The following is a 19,172-nucleotide window of genomic DNA, read 5'->3' as shown; positions in this document are numbered from 1 at the left end:
ATTTTGACCGCTTAAAAATACTATATAACGTAAAAAAATAAAAATTATATTTTAATTCTGAGCGTCTAGTGCGAGCACTTTGGGCGAGCACTAGCGAAATGGACTATGGTCTCGAACATTTGTAGACGAATGCGTTCGCTCGCCCACAAACCAAACGCACGTTACGCAGCTTCATTTAGCAATGCAACGGGTGACGTCTAGATGTATCTATAGTCTATGGTACCTACCTATTTCTATATATACCTAATGAATCTCCTCGATTTTCCGCCTTTCGAGTAACTGCCGCCCCCAAGCAACGCTCATTCTGCCTATCCCCACGGGACGTCACTGAGCACAGATCGCGACGCTCGTTTGTGATAGCCAAGTAACATGCGACCCTTCGCCATATTAGATAAATAATCATTTTTATTAAGAAACACACAAAATATAATCGGTGTGTACTTATGTACGCACGTTAGAAGTTATACTTCTTTGGCGTAACAAAAACAAAACTTGTGATAAACTAGATTCTTTGACTAGCTCTTAATTATCTTGTAAATTTACACACTCAAGAAAAATGACCGCTTCTTGGAACGCCGTTGGTTTATTTCTATACACTTTAACTTATATTACTAAATTATTTAATGGTTTCCCGTTGTTTTTATTTTAGTACCAACTGTCACTCTGACGTTTAATAGTTTGTTTACGTAAGGAATTGCAAATGGCCGACAATAATAATTTCGCTGCCTAGGCAACGGGTCACTTCGGTACGGTTCGCTGATAACCGAACAATCGGTGGTTCGAATCCAATCGAGTACGCTTTTTTTTTCGTGTGAAAAAATAAATTATCTGTTACATGTCACACGCCAAAAAATACACTCTGATCTAATTTCCCAAACGCGCCTAAAGAAGTATAACATCAAAAACAACTTTATTCCTTTATTCGGGCTTACAGAACTTTAGCAAGATAATGCAATGTTTAATGCAACCACGATCAAACGATGTATTTGGAGATATATTATTGGATTATATTGTATTGTAGTTGAAAGCCATGCAGTCGATGTGATCTGAATTTCACTTGGCACTCACGAGCAATATCTATAATATTGGGATATGAAAACCATTAAAGAAAGTTTTTAAATTAAAATTTTTAATATTATTCCTCGACCAAAGAGTTGCAAATATGATATTGAAATCTCCCCATAGTTATTTGAAAATGGAAAACGATTTTGACAGCCGCTCCGAGAAAAATCGAAAACAAAAGACATTCTATGAAAAAAAATGGTCGCCCAAAAAATTCGCGCATGAGCATTTCCTCACTATAAAATATCGTAGGGGTATAAACCCCCCCCCCTCGCCAGCGGATCCGGCTCATTTAAATTTGCACGTCGAAGTCACCGGAACTCTGACAACTGTTTTGATTTTCTTTTGAAATAATTTGCTAGAAAAGTAGAATTTCCCTCACAATACGTACAGTATAGTAACTATTATTTGGGTATTTTTTTACTCAAAAAAAAATTTTTCCTCGATAATTACAGCATTTCGTTCACGTACCTTTAATATCTTAGTATTCCGTAACAAAATTTATAAAAAGCAATAATAAAATTACTACTTCTCTTATAGGCGGAGCATATAGGCACAACAATAAGCATAGTTTTTCCACAACGAATAATTTTCTTATATATTAGATAGAATTGACGTTTTAATAGCCCCATATCAATAAAAACTAGAATAAAGGAGGGCCGCTTATTGGAATGCCAGTGGTTTATTCTAGACACTTTAACTTATATCACTATCTCGTTGTTTTTATTTTATTTTGGCCAACAATAATAAATTCGTTTCTTAGGCAACGGAACAATTCTTCGTACATGTAATAATAAATTCGTAAATACTCGTAATTAATGTAAAAGTGGGGATTTGGTTATTCTTATATGTCATTTTTGAAATACATTAATTTACTCTGTCTTGAGGAATTAAGGGCGATCCTTGTCGCTGTTGGTCTTAAACTTGGAAACATTTGTAATGATATTAGTTTTTAGCCTGAGATAGCAAAGGTTTAAGATATAATAGCGGGGCGACACTTCGATATAGACTCAAATCGTTGACATCTTTAGTTTTGAGGGCCAACGGAACTTTCATGCGCCATGGTTAATTAGTCAGACTGTAATTATTCGCAAATCTGTTCGTGTCGTTTCTGGACGTCGAAGGGCAACGGAAGTAAACTAGACATTGCGAACCCGACAAAAAACCACAGTCACATTAAACCTTTTGTGTTAATAAATAAATTTTGTTTCCAACCAGTGAGCTGATTTTTTTAATGGGTAGATATTTTCGTTTTTACTAAGTTTGGTAGCTATTTCTATATAATATACCAAATGATTCTCTTTGATTCTACCTGCCCCCACGGGACGTCACTGTTTAATAGTGCTCTGAGCTAATACAGAAAACCGCTAATTAAAACGACATTTTTAATATTTCTCTTACTGTTTTAAAATATGATGTTGCAAGTCTTTCAATCACAAATATTTTATTTAGATGCGTAAAAAAATAATAGTATTTGTGGGTCGAAACGTCTGAAAGGGTTGATTTTGACACAATTTTGTACATAATAAACATTTCTTCTGGTGGCATAGTGGTGGACCATATGCTATATCCCTTTAACTTTGTCGTAAATACGGCCCTGCTTATGAAACTGAATAATCAACGTAAATTACCCCATTAAGGTAGAATTAACAAAAATAATTTTGTAAACTATGTTACTATGAGTTAAACAGTGATTTTAGTATCACAACAAACATGAAAAATATACCACCAATTTCTTCAACAAAAATAAACAAGAAAATAAGAAAGAAAAAAAGATTGCCTTTTTCTTACCTACTGTGAAGTAAAATCATTTCGAAAAAACTAGCGATTAACATCTTTTGTAAATAACCACCTTCAAATAATTAATGAATAAATTCGGCTCGAAAACCACGTAGATATCTAGTTTTTATATTTTCTGTGGGAGGTGGTGGACGATAAATAAACCGCCCCCTTTTTACTCCACTGCTGATTACTAACCTTGCTTTTACAGTGAAAACCTATTTATTTCACCAGCCAGTATCATTTACGGGTGAAGTGACTAAAAAATCTGACTATCTTATAAAGAGGAATAGAGTCGAAAAAATATAAGCATACGCTAGGCGATCCGCACATAGACAATCAACGCAAGCTCAACCTAATCTGGACTCAGAAAAGACAAGAAAGTTTATTTCTCCATTTCGCATATATTTAGATACGTTGGTTCATGGCAGGGAACACAGAATTAATGTAAACTGAAATACGTAACGGATATGAAATAACAGGCAACCAATCTCGGATGTGGAAGAATATGGGATAAACTTAAACACGTGTCAATAATACGTCATTCTAAGCTTGTCCTTCATTCTGATAACTGCTCTCGGTTTAAGGACTGACGCTCATTCAATATTTGTGTATTTGAAGGTCGCAATGCACACTATTGCACGTCTATAGTGTGTGTTTCATTTTCGTAGGACACTCACAAATTCAAAACCCTGCTTAAAAATATAGTGTATGGGGTCACATAGTCTATCGGAATTCTAATTAATAACCTGTTATGTAGTTCATAGAGTCATAACGTAAACTAATAATTATTAAGAGTCAACTATAAAATACTCAAACCAACTTAATCTAATTAAACAAAATTTAATCTTACGAGGAAACAGTGATATTCTGGTAATTCTAATAAATTATAAGACGTTTGTAATTGGTATTCCACAGAACAGGTTAATAATATAGAAATTTGAATTCCAGTCGCTATGGATGAAGGTTTTGAAGCCGGGTTATCTTTATTATTTTTTTGCGACCAAGTAATAAAACGCAAGAAACACAAACCACGCCGACTGTATTTTTGTAAATTTTGAATGTCCGTTTTGTTTACTTGAGAAACTTTAATGCATATTATGCATATATACGAACGTAACTATTAAAAATAACATATTCTTTAACATCTGTTTAAGCTTAGCCCATATTTTTTCACCACGCTCGCGATCTGTACCCTGTTCTACCACCATTGATTTCGGCATATTCTTACTATTAAAATTTAAAGTGTGTTACTATTTATATTCTTAATTAGCTTGTCTCAAAAAGACATTGTTTATAAATAAGGGTAGGTATCACTCAATCCCGGATTACAAAAACCGATTCCTTTTTAGTTATAAAATAAATATAATTCTATAAACTATTCAATTCTAATTATCGAATTGCGACTTTTTCTATAAACATCACCCTCCGTCTTAATGGTGCAGAATTCCTATCAAACTGAATTTAAATTAAAGTGTGTTCCTATGTGTACTGTCTATGATGAGTAAATTACATGAATGAAGTTGACGAATTGCGCTTGGGTCGAGTGTGTGTGAGCCCGCTTAGATAAAATTAAGGTAAAAACAAGTACTTCAAAAATAATTATTAAAGTTTCCCTGTGTCCTTTTATTTTGCAAACGAACACCTTAATTTAATATGCATAGTATTAGACATCTTTGTTTTTTGTAAAAATCTAATCTTTATGTAAGTAATGAGTGGGCGAAAAATTAAATTCTCGGCACGTAGCGACCCAACGAGACTATTCTAGTCTTTCACTTGTTTAAATAAAGCATACTAATTTTGCAGCCATTTAAATATTATCATAAAAGAGCTATTTTAATAAAGCACACAATGACTGCTTTATAAGGTACAAAATTTTAATTCACATTAATAGATTCATTTAAAAATGTTTTTATTTATATTATTTTCTGTTTATTATTATCAGTCTCGTTATTCCGTCCCCTCAACGATGTCCTTAAGTAAGTCTTTGAAAAAATTGCACGAATATTAGATATTTTCACAGGGTATATGTTACTTTTAAATAATTACAAGATAAAAAGAACTTTTTATGTACAACGTTTTTAAATTTCCTGTTGAATTATTATGCTCAATATGCTGAAACTTGTACTTGATAATATGAAGTAAATAAAAAACAAACAAAACAAATATAGAATACTGAAATGTCATTTTGACATTTCATTTTAATTTCCATAGTACCTAACGCACGTATATATCAATAATTTAGTTGCTAGGACCACCCCCTTAGCAACCAATAATAGTCTTTTACTTTTTACGGACTTTTCTGAAATAACTTTCCATACAAAACAGAATTAACTGAAAATGAATTCAATTCTGCTTAAAGATAGCTAAAAGTATTAAAAGAATGTATTGACATCGTGTTCTGGTATATTATAAAAGTTTTAAATGTCTTGCTAGTCAGGAAGTTAGTTAAAAATCGATTGCAAGATTTATACTGGACAAATAACCACCGGACAAACAAGAATTTGAGCTAATAAAAACGTTGTAAAATATTACACACCGTAATAATATTATCCCAAAGCATTTGGACTATCACTAGAAGAATCATAATAGCGCCTGTGCATGGATTTACTTGCACCAAAAACCCACGATGGCCGTGCGGCTTAAGCGTCGGCTTATAATGTCGTGGGTTACAGGTTCGAATCTTCGTCAACTACACATATTGTTTCTCAATTTGTGTATGAGTGGGAGTATGGACCCAATAGGTTGAGCAAGTGACTGACATCCATTTCTCGTAAAAACATATGATCTTATTAGGATCGGACATGGTCGAATATAATATAATAGTAAATATTTTAAACTATTGCGATAATAACTACTGTAAGAGATTTTTGGGTTTCCACCGCATGTACTTCTTCCTTCTTTCCTCGATAATAACTGTTTACACATAATAGTGCTGACTGTCTCACAAATCTCATTCATCAAGAGTAAGCGGGACGCGATGTTGTAATATTATGGTACTATTTAACAGGTCGTTAAAATCTGTTAACCTCAAAATGAGTCTATGCGTGGTGTAGTTTATTTTTTTACCGGCAAGTTCGCAATCATCATTCTACTGCGCAGGCGCAGATATTCCACAGTCCAATTGTCGCGTGTAAATTTAGAAGATCCTGAACTTTTTTGGTACAAGCATGCAATCATTTTGCACGATAATACGTGATTACACGTGCATTTTTTTGTTATGGCCACGATAATATGTACTGTCAGCAGTAAATCTATGCATGTGTAAAAGTATATTATATTAACAACGCTCAGTTACCGCTTTGATTTCCTCACACAACTGCCAACCTCTAATTTCTTTGAGATTACTTACTCAAGTGCATTTATAAACGGTTTTCCACAAGAATTACATTATTTTTCAACTAAATAATAAAGCCTATACATAGTCTTATTGGCTACCCATTTACTTATCTACTAATTTACTTTTAACGCCCCGTACAAATTGGAAAATAATTTTCACAACAGTAGTATGATGTTCTCTATAAATCAACTTGTAATACAAAGTAGCCATTCCTACCCAATCCATACAGATCATTTAAATTATAACCAAAAGATATACCCGAATACCGTAAAAGTATTCTCATAGTATCATACCAATATAAACAGAAACATGTAAAACTACCGTAATGCATTTATATTAAAAAGATTTTTTTAAATTAAAATGAAAGGTAGAAAAAATATATACCTACTATCAAGGCATATTCCTAATTCCAATTCTGAATAGACTCTTGAAGTAGCGATAATGGGTGCGACCTTGCTAATAACGAATCGGCTTATCTCACAAACTAAACTGACGAGCTCTGACAAGCAAAAGTTCCCCTTCGCCCCATTCAAAACGGCCCATTCAATTTGAAAAGGTCTTTCCCGCCGGAAATCGTTTATCCGCCGTGTTTAGAAAAAACAATCAACCATCAAATGCACGAAATGGACCATACGTTTTATCTGATGTGATAACATAACCCTCCTCCCCATTCACCAAGTTTCACAATAAGCTCCGTAGGTATCAAGAAATCCCATTTTGGCAGATTCATAACAATATAATAATCAACAACCTATCAACGAGAAAAATTGGATATCTTGAAAAGTTTTTTTACTTTCTATTTGAGGCATAAATTGAGCGTGTTTATGCAGAAAGCAACCAGTCCACAATTTGTGCTAAAAATAATAAAACATAATTTTAACATAATCACAACTGACATCAGTTTGACTAGACTGTTTCTTGTTCATTTTAATATAATGTTTTTGGAACAAATAAATCTTCAAATATATTTTTTAATTATGTTATGTCCGTTTTATATGTAGGTATTCTAGGCATATCTCTGAAAAATCATAGTAAAATCCAAGGGCGTACCAAGTGGGGGTGTATTGGAGATGCGAAACGCCCAGGCGGTATATTTCATGGAACGGTAAAAATCCTAAAAACACATTTTTAAATGAATTAATTAAAAATATATGTTTATTCAATTACTTCATCACGCGAAAGGACCGTAAGAGAAACGAATGGGTTAGGAAGCAGACAAGAGTACGCGATGTAATAGACGTTGCCAAACAGCTGAAATGGAGATGGGCGGGGCACATTGCTCGCCGAAAGGACGGCCGCTGGACAAATGCCGTCATCCAATGGTACCCAAGGGGTACGAAACGGCCACAGGGTCGCCCTAAAAGCCGCTGGATTGACGAACTGGTAAAGTTCGGCGGAAATACGTGGCAGCGAACGACACAGGGCCGAGAGAGTTGGAGAAAGCTTGGGGAGGCCTTCATCCAGCAGTGGATTGACCCCGGCTGATGATGATTCAATTACTTACATAATAATAATCTTATGATAAGATATATGAAGTACCTACGTACATCGCGTACTATCAAATGGCACTCACCACAGAGCGGTGAATCAGATATATCAAGCGAAATTATATATTATACAATTATACATAATATATAATTAGTAATTATTACATTATTTTGAGTATATAATCACTGGCCTATAACAAATGCATCACAATTATATGCAAAAATACTGAAAACCATTATTTTAAAGTTTTTTTTGTGATTTTACCGAGGCTTTATAATATGTTCCAATATCGTAGCATAATAAATAAAACGTATCTGCAAACATATAATAATTATTTGTACGACAAAGGGCGCCAGAAAATGAAGTGAGTAATAAAGATTCAATATCTTAAGAGTATTGGGAGGAGGTGTGTGTGAGGATGAGGTAGGTAGATGGACTTCAATGGATCGAAGGTAGATGCGTGTTTGAGTAAATATCAGTTTATTCTCCTCAACAATACTTGAACAATTCTTACAGACGATATATTTAGAATTAAGGGGGGACATGCTCGTCGAAGGTCAAAATTGAGTTTTTATTGTATTTTCAAACCATGATCCTGGACACTGCTTAAACGTTGTAGATAATCTATTTATATAATTTTGAAGCCTTATTATCCTGTATAGTTATTTTAAACATTTCATGACTGCATAAAGTATTTTTGTTACATAAAATAGTATTCTTTTAAACCTCTCGCTCTAATGTTTTAGAATATAGTCATATTTCGGTACAGAACTGTGCAGTGGCGTTAAGATTTTTTACATTTATTAATTTTTAAACGCATTTATAAAACCATTAGTATAATTTATTACGAGATAATTTTTGTAAAATATTCACGATAAAAAATTATTTTGATAATCTCTGTGATCCCAAATTTGACAAGAATTAGGCATTTTATTATTCAAAAAATCGGCAAGATTAACACATTTGAAGATGATTCTAAAGATATTTATTATAAGCTATGTTTTTGACCATTCAAGTGTGATAAACATCTTATGAATAATGATTGCTTTATAATAATTATTGACCTAAGAAGAAGGTAGTGTTTTTTTGAAATACGCCATTTCTTTTGTCATTCCCTAGTGGTTAAGCTACAACATACGGCCGTAGCCATAAAATGACAAACTATAATTAAAGTAGGGAGTAAAATTATGTTAACGCGCGTGTTTGAACATGTATCTAACCGAATTTTTTTTTATTTTTTTTTAAACGGTACATGTTCAAACACGCGCGTCAATATCATTTTACTCCCTACTTTAATTATAGTTTGTCAATTTATGGCTACGGCCGTATGTTGTAGCTTAACTACTGGGGAATGACAAAAGAAATGGCGTATTTCAAAAAAACACTACCTTATTCTTAGGTCAATAATTATTATAAAGCAATCATTATTCATAAGATGTTTATCACACTTAAATGGTCAAAGACATAGCTTATAAAAAATATCTTTAGAATCATCTTGAAATGTGTTAATCTTGCCGATTTTTTGAATAATAAAATGCCTAATTCTTGTCAAATTTGGGATCACAGAGATTATCAATATAATTTTTTATCGTGAATATTTTACAAAAATTATCTCGTAATAAATTATGCTAATGGTTTTATAAATGCGTTTAAAAATTAATAAATGTAAAAAATCTTAACACCACTGCACAGTTATGTACCGAAATATGACTATATTCTAAAACATTAGAGCGAGAGGTTTAAAAGAATACTATTTTATGTAACAAAAATACTTCATGCAGTCATTAAATGTTTAAAATAACTATAAAGGATAATAAGGCTTTAAAATTATATAAATAGATCATCTACAACGTTTAAGGAGTGTCCAGGATCATGGTTTGAATATACAATAAAAACTCAATTTTGACCTTCGACGAGCATGTCCCCCCTTAAAGTTAAATTGATAAGGTTAAATTATAAAGGCGTGTTGCTATGAGAAAAGTTGAACCGAATGCGACGAGCAGAGATTCGACTATGTGTTTCAAAGATTTGACGACGTATGTTATCAGATTCGCCCTGCTTTGAGCTTTTATAGAAATTATAACAAAGAAAGGTTATCTGAGGTCAGGACGTTGACCGGTGACCACATGTCACTTGTTTACTGTGAGTTTACTAAGTGCGAGCAAATCTGATAAGTTGGCACATTTCCTGATTACCTTATAAGGCCACGGAAATGCTGCTAACGCATACTTGTTACAATGTTGCTCAATAATTATTATGAATAATTATAATTTATCAAGAAAGCAAATGTGTTTATGATGAAATTTGATGTCTTGCAAATTGCTGCGAAAGTTGGTTGACCTGACAGCGTGTGCCGTCAGTCAGATTATGAATCATGCCAACACGCCTTTCTTATCAACTAGTTTACATAGTAACAAATATTATTAGATACTTAAATATATTATGATAATTTATATGTAATGGTGAGTTTCCATGCTAGTCCCGACAAGAGAAAGCAATATTTTGTCTTGAAATGAGTTTGTTTCACATTAAATATTTGTTTATAAATTATGCTCGGTTCGACTATTTCTAATCGTTTCACGATATAATTTAGATTGTTATATTATATTATATAGGTAAAATATGACATATTTTTCCACTAAAAATAGGCACCTGGGTGGCAGTCACCCTTGGCACGACCTGGTGAAATTTCTCGACTCTTTTTAGGAGGGCCATTATCACCACTATATAAGATATATTATATCTTTGTGATTTTGTAATATTTACTTTTACAAAGTCCACACCTAGATTGGAGCGGATGACAACCGCGTGGCGTCTCCAAAAACCTTTATAGGGCACCAAATATTTTTTCGTATTATTTTTTTTTAATTTTCATTAAGACAGCTATCGGATAGATAACTGAGTATTTATCAGGCAAAGATTTGGCATATCGTTCCGAAACAATGTTTTTGTGTCGATTTTTAAATACCATCATCCCGCCTTCAAGTGATAACTTCTATCATTAATTGTCTTTATTTTACGACAGAAAGGATGCCTAATAATTAATTGTTTTTGGGGCGAAATAAAAGAAAAATACTTCAATAGATAATCCACAGTAATTTACTCCAATCCGTACGATGGTTCGATAACTTGGCGCATACACAACTGTATTACGTAATATAACCGGTAAATCCTGAACTGAACACAAACTTTGTTAATATAATTACAAGATAAAAAGAACTTTTTATATACCACGTTTTTAAATTTTCTGTTGAACCATATAAACTTGACAATTCTATGTATTAATAATTTAGGACAAATAAAGCAATTGTCAACAAATCATTATTTTGCAACAAACAAACAAATATAGAATACTGAAATGTCATTTTGACATTTCATTTTGATTTCCATAGTAACGCACGTATATATTAATAATTTAGTTGCTAGGACCACCCCCTTAGCTTTTTAGGTTAGGATTTTTCTGAAATAACTTTCCATACAAAACAGAATTAACTGAAAATGAATTCAATTCTACTTAAAGATGGCTAAAAGTATTAAAAGAATGCATTGGCATCGTGTTCTGATATATTCTAAAAGTTTCAAATGTCTAGCTAGTCGGGAAGTTAGTTAAAAATCGATTGCAAGATTTGTACCGGACAAAGAACCACCGGACAAATAAGAATACGAGCTAAGAAAAACGTTGTAAAATGTTGGAAATCCTTCATCATCATCAAAACCTTGTCATGTCAAAATATTTTTCATATATATATTGTGGTCAATATTTATTTTTTTATACATATAAATAAGTAAATTTATGCTGTCAAACGTTTCATCTAGTTCAGGAACCCATTCGGCCATATATTATGAGTACATTATCTTTGCCATATAAATTCACAGAAACGTGTCCTTTTCAAAACGCATTTTGCTAAATTTAATGGCGATGCTCCTTACACGCTTTTTGTTCACAAATGGATTTTTCGTGTTTAACAAACAGTTTTCCGATATCACGAGACGGAAACGATTCTATTAAACGCTCGACAATATCTTTTGTGTCAATGCGGTTGCATAAAAAATGTCAAAAATGTAAAAGCTAATCCCCCGAATACCTCGCCCATAAACTGAAGTGTTCTTCAGGGAACCCGAACGCTAACGTATAATTGAGGCTATAAAGTAGAAATCACCTGTTTCCATAACAACTCAATCGATGTTTTGTTTGGACAAATGAAAACAACCCATTAATTTATTAAGGTATTTCACCCATGTCAACACGTGATACACCCTAGTAAACAAAATCTCGACTTTAAAATCAACACATTTTGCTAAGTCATCTGAAAAAAATCTATCCAAATTAACCCACTCAACCCATCGGGTCCTTGCACTAGATCATGGGTGGCCAACCTTTTCAGCAGCCGGGCCAGATTCTAAAAATGAGACTCCTTACCGGGCCGCACAACCGATTTTTTTTATTATACAAAACAAAAAAGAAATATATAATATATATTATTAAAAAAAACACAATAATATAAAATAAATATAAAAATAAAATAAAAATATTATAAAAATAATAAATTTTAGTGAGAAGTTTGATTTTCTGTGGCAGAACTAAGTGCATCAATATCGATATCGAGTGAGGTTGTTCATACAGGCAAACAGTTTTCCAATTTCACATCAGTGATTCATGTTCTTACTCGGGATTTGATATGCTTCATTCGACTAAAAAGCTGTTCGCACGTGTAGGTGTTTCCAAATAGCGAAGTCATCATTAGAGCATGTTTGTAAAATGCAGGATATTTCTCCTTGTCGAAATATGTTTTGTAAAACTCTTCCAAAACAACCTGATGGAATTTCTCCTTCAGCTGTTCATCGCAACATATTTCACAATGCTCCATTTGTAAATTCCCGGTAATAAATTCACGTCTACGAAGAATGGCGTTGCAAATGCACCAAAAAGCACATGGTGCTTTTTAAAATCTTGAGCCAATATCGAATCTCAATTTGCAAAATTAGCACATAGCATTTGATATTATTTTTATTTTCTCATTGCTCCACGGGCCACAAGTTGACACCCAGTGGGCCGCATGCGGCCCGCGGACCGCGGGTTGGCCACCCATGCACTAGATCAAATACACATTAAAAAATTACATGATTTTTTGACCAGTGTATACAGAGACGGCCACTCCACCAACTAGGCTAACTAAATAGTGGGACATCTCATAGACCACGTGGAAATTACAGATGTAAATATAAAGTTTGGAGTAAAATATCTTTGCACAAAGATTGAATTTAGATAGATTTCATTTTAGCTACATATCATAATTTATGTATTTTTACAATAAAAACTTTAACTAGTTTCACCTATACTTATCTCTGTAAAGTCGCGGTACGTGGTGGGGGGGGGAGAAATAATTATGTATTATGTACAATGTAGTTATATTAAGGACAAGATTAACCCTTTTCACAAAAATTGAAATTTAATATATTTTACTGATAATTATCATTTTAAGCAATCAATATTTTTATTGTTAAAAAAATATATTATATAAAATATGCGTATTTTATAAATATTTTTATCATTAAAATGTAGTTTAGTAAGTTTTTTAGAAGATTGAATAACGATTTTTGAAAAATTAAAACACTATGTTAATCTATTAATAAAATTAATGTGTACATATATCTTTATTTAATGGCCCTTTTGCCTGATTTTAAAATAATATACTGTATTCTTGGTGATAATTGTATCGTCTTTTTCCAGAGTTGTAACACTATCATATCTGCTAAAAGAAAAGCGTTCTGAAAATTCCTCTAAAAACAGCTCCATGTATGGCTTTCTATTAGAAAATTCGTAAAACGATCGAATCGCAGGAACAAAAGCCTCTAAATAGGCCGTCTTAGTTAACTGCTATTCTTATTATGAACGATTCACAAAAGAAACTGTTTTATGTAATATTTTCCTGTCGTGTCTAAACAATGAACTCAGTAATCAACTGTATAAAATATATCCCAAATGACACTGTTTTAACATTAGTTACGCTGTCAACTTTGCAGTCGTTTCTTGACGCTATCCTAGCTTGAATCGCTAGAACATTGACTTACTAGTGGATACAACATGTGAAAAATAAAAGGGCCTTCGTAAAAATCCCCTGCTCATCTGTGGCAGTCAATGACATTAATATGGACGAAGCATCTGGGAAAAAAAATGACACTCACTTTTTTTTGTCGGGTCTGCCGAATGGCATAATCTGTTCTAACGCCATTACAATAAAGGTGATATTGCTATAAATTCCCGATGCTTTTCGTCGGGTCTGCCGAATAGTGCGGTTCGAACGGATTCGCTCAAATGAACATTGACACTATAAACACTGTTCTAACGCCATTACAATAAAGGTGATATTGCTATAAAGTCACTATGCGCGAATTTACTTGCTAGCTACTGTATCGAGTGCGTTGTCCATTAATAATGTCATTGGTGGCAGTTTTCCATGAAACAGATAATACAGTGACTCCATAATTTATATTTAAAAAAATCCATACACAAAACAATGAATATATAATATTGTATTTACTTTTTGATTTGCTGTATGTGTAACACTAATATGCAAAATTATTGAAAGAGGACCTCCAAACCTATAAATGTATCGGGCCTCTATGTACCTTAAACTGCTACGACTACTTATTAACATCTAAGGTTACTCATTGAAATTTCACTATTTCATCAACATATGAATAAGTACCTATACATATAGATCAGAGTATTGCCAATAACAGAGTGGTTCCACGTATGCTACGAAAGAAAAAAAAATATCATTAAAATTACAGCAAATTTAATTTTTTCACCGATTATTTAGAATTGTGTACCATAACAGTTAAAAATTCTCAGCTTGATTGCTTCTCAGGCTTAAACGCTAGAAGTGCGTAAGATGGTAGAAAACCTCACTGCAGCATTTTTTAAAGTATTTTCCATCGCTTAATTAACAAATGTACTAGTGGGTCATCAATCCTTTCTCAAGATATGACGGTACATATTTCACTTTAATAGTGGAAGAAAATTTCAATACCCTCAATTGGCTACTACAGTCAAAATCTTTTTTAACGTTTGAATAGTCATATCTTTGCTAATAAGTTTTCTCAACTCTCATGAAAATGAAATTTTAAAAAACGAAAACGATTACAAATGGTTGATGAGGAATTACTTGTTAATTCTTTCTCAAAATCAAGTGCACCTTTCTCACTAATACAATTACGAGTATTATCTATATTAACAACGTATGTAAATATATAGCTATATGCTGATAAAATAATAATAATTATGGAGTTTTATTTGGAGTACCTTTAACCAAATTACCCTTCCCCGGTGCGTCGTCAAGTAAATCTTGGTAGGTCACTGATGAAGTCGTATAGTATATGGTGTTGCAAATTGGTAGCTCTAAATATTTTAAAAATATTACATAATTTTAATAAATATAATTTTATTAATTATATCTAGGGATGGAGCTTTTAACTATACCACTAATATGTTAACTGAATTAGCATGTACGTAGTAGAACTCTCTGAAAGGAAGCTTTGTAAAATTATGAAAAATTAATAAAAACTTTGCTTCAAATCCGATACACGTATTTTACATTATAGAAACATATCCAATAAATAATATCTTCAGACACTTATTATGAAATATGGAACTTTCATTATTCCTATAAATAATATTTAGCTTTTGTATATAACTGAGAAACATCATATATTATCAAAACAAACAAAATCCACTACACGCAATAAAAACAATAATAACGACAATGGCGAAACATTGTTCCATTATTGTATTACTTCTACACTATTGGCAGCTAGTCCATTGTGTCTCTCGCATCGAATTATTTTCATTTATCTTTCTAGTTACTATTCTCGTGTTTTGTTATGACATCATATAAAATATCAATGTATAATATAATATGTCTACATACATTATATACCGTAATAAAAAATAAATGAGCTATAACTACGACGTATTTCTATTCAATGAAAAATATTCTGACGCTATCACTACTGCGCCACATTAGTAATTAAAAAATATTAAACAAAAATTAGTCGTAAAAACAACTCTTATGCTGGGAGTAAAATCAGAAAGAGAAGAAACTATTATGCTGAAATAATTCTGATAATTGTTGCCTATTGAAGCGATATGTATGATTTAAAAGAGGTAGTTAAAAACGTATAAACAAGTATATCACTGTACAACTTGAATGCTAGAGTCACGGATCTGAGTGGACCAGAGCGCATCAAAAACAAAAAAATATAACGTTCCGGTTCGTGAAATATCAAGAAAATAATGATATTTATTTATTTTGCGTATTTTTTCTTTTGTCGGACGTATGATAAAAAATATATTTAATAAGAAAGTTTTGCCAAAAAAAAAATAAGCTATTTCAGTTTCAATTCAATTTCAGCCATTAACGCGCACTGACTTTGATTTTTATAATGTTTATAATAAGCCTTGTATGCTAACTAAAGCGTTTGCCAAATTTTGACTATATTTAGCATACTTTTCAGTTGCGGCTCTGAAAGCCGTTGCCTATCCAAATTTTTGGTAGGTTTTCGTGTTAAGTATTTAAAGACAGTTACTGTGTTTTACCATTCAAAGTATATATATAACGAACAAATTAATCACACTTTAATATTTAACTATCGAGCTCTCCGGTTTGTAAAATTCTCTATTTTGAGCGCTGGCTTGTGGACATATTAAACATTTTTTCTAGATGAACTATTAGAGAGAATTTTTACTGGTCAAAATTCATGGATATCAAAATTTTATTTAATTGATATTATAACAGCCGTAGCTCTATTTTTGTATTTAAGGTTTTATTATCGTAGTCATTACGTTCGATAAACAGAGAAAGCTTACTGATTAAAGAATACTCCAAAGAGCTTTACAGGAGTCTGTAACGCGATATATTCACGAAATTAAAATAAAAACAATCGTGTATTCGTATTTATTACAAGACACGATAGAATATCAGTGTTTATTCCAATGAAAATACTTGAGATATTTTATTACTTCACGTCTGAAGGTTACAAGCTTCGAATATATTCAATATTATTCACAACATCGAGGATGCTAATCCAAAAGAACGTATGAAATAAAAAAATATTTATTTATTTATTTAAAAATAATTTTGTGCATGTGGTAATGATAAAATAAAATTAAAATATATATAAATACTTATATATAAAAAAGCTTAGCATGTAAGTACGTATGTATGGTGTTAAATGTTCCAAAAATGTGCCAGCAAGAAATAATTCATGACAAAGATAAAATTTTTGATGGAAGAGTAGTTATTGAATTTTTAACAGAATGCTCTCATGTAAAGTTTCAATTTGTCACTTCATTGGTACACTGTTTTTGCATAGCAAATTGAATATTATTGAAGAGCATATTATCGACTGTGAACTTCGAATATCGCCTAACTTTACAGAAGTACATTTTACAGGAGGAAGAACATCTTCTCGCTTTGTGTTTTGAAATATTTTCAATATCGTTTTTTTGTATTTATATTAGCGATAGATTTAAGCTTGTCTTTCAGCGTATCATGCACATATTTCATCAACAGCTTTCTTGGAATCAAATTTCGTAATACGGAATCCAAATCCTTTTATTACATACATTCCAATAAACTCTACAAAAATTACATTGCAAATTCGCTTTCATGATTTAACCAATTCTACGAACTTTTCCAGTTTAACATTGATATTCTACATGTAAGGGTACATGATATAGAATCATAAAACAAAATAATAAACAACACAAAGGTTTCATCTGCAACTAAAGGGCCATTGAATATTTTAATAAAATAAACTGACACTCTACTTTGTACTTTGTATAATTTTTGAAAACTTACTTTAAGCTTTTCATGGTATTTGAACTTTTCTTATTATAAGCGGTAACATAACAATGGTATATTATTTAGAGATTAGACCCTACCATAACAATAGCAATAAAATCTAAACCGTCGCATAAAAGCTGATGAAATATTTTAGAATTCCCAGAGTTTAATAATTCAGGACAGTTGTTCAACATAAATTATGATATCTGTCAAATGACTCATATTCTTGAATAATTCTCAACAAGAAACAGGTGCAATATTGAATATTATCTGATATAACAGATTGACAATAATTGACGATTTTATTGCCATATTTATTTTACAATAGTAAAATGAAAATATTAACTGAGTCTCTAGAGATGATAAAAGCTTGCTTATTTTCTATACGAAAGCCTACTCTCATTTAAAATAAAAATTTGGTGAAAAGCAGTCACTTTTTTGTTAGACACTGAAAATATACACACAGTGTAATCGGTGAATATCAATATTATTCACACAGGATATATAGATTGAAAATGCTGTCTGTGAGATAAATAATTTTGTAATAAACATAGAGAAACGAAGTGATTAAAATAAATAACACTGGAATATTGATTAATTAAGATTTCTTGTATTGACAATACACAATTTTGAAAAACCTCAGAAACACGCATATCCTATAATATCCCATAACCCATGAAAGATAAGTTGAACCAACCGGTATTCTCAACTCACATCGTTCACTATCCGAGTGAGTGTACTTATTTACTAAATTATCGTTTTATATATAATCCATGGTAATTATTGCTAATAACTACGATATGTAAGATATTTCAAATTCTGCCAAAGAAAGGCTATCTACTAACCTTGTAATCGAGTAACATGGCCGATAGCATTATTAGATGAAACTACAATTATACTTTAATAATTATTACATATTATTGATGAATTATTTACTGAATACAATTAGTATTTAGATATTTGAATCCTATGTCACGAATAAAAAAGTAAATACATATAATATGCTAAAACAAAAACTTTGATATAAGCATTCGTATTATAAAATTTATACGAGTAGTGTACTCTTCAGCGCATTGTTATTGCAGGGGGAAAATTTCACTAGAAATACTATTCCTATTCTTCTCATAATCGAGCAAGTATTGCAAATTTAATTGATTTCCATTAAAACAACTCTTCATCTAAAGGAATAGAATATATTATTAGATTATGAAGAAACTTAAAAGTTATACATTTTTATCACTCAGCTCAGCTCAAAGATATTGCATTTAATTTTCAATGTCTTTATTAAACGGTACTAGAAACTAAAGTAAACTTTATTAGTGAATAATTTTATTATACCAATTAAACCACTATTCATTGCTTGCTCTATATTCATATTTCAGAAACGCGTATCTCACTGTATATTTTATAACGTAGATACAATATGGCAATTGGTATAGTTTCTAGTATTAAAACTGTATGTTAATTTCTTAACTTTAAAATTATACTTTCGATAACTAGCAGAAATTTTAAAACTTTTACTAGAGAAACAAGACAGGAATATGAAATTGCCGCTTTACTATTTGAAACTTGAGTAGCTTTAAGAAAATTGTACGTTATGATTGAAGTATTGAAATAAACTTGTTTTATTTCGGTCACAATTTCTTTACATAATT

General features: G+C 31.6%; 1 protein-coding gene across 1 annotated transcript in view; it reads left to right on the top strand.

Annotated features, from left to right (window-relative positions):
• Grd (gamma-aminobutyric acid type A receptor subunit Grd) overlaps positions 1-19,172 on the top strand; it is a 142,486-nt gene that overhangs the window by 9,096 nt on the left and 114,218 nt on the right. The gene's annotated exons all lie outside the window — the stretch shown is intronic.

The sequence above is a fragment of the Rhyacophila brunnea genome, unplaced genomic scaffold (assembly GCF_057557595.1).
Source record: "Rhyacophila brunnea isolate RB1 unplaced genomic scaffold, BYU_Rbru_1.0 scaffold_8, whole genome shotgun sequence".
NCBI lineage: Eukaryota > Metazoa > Arthropoda > Insecta > Trichoptera > Rhyacophilidae > Rhyacophila > Rhyacophila brunnea.
This window is presented reverse-complemented; position numbering and strand designations above follow the sequence as displayed.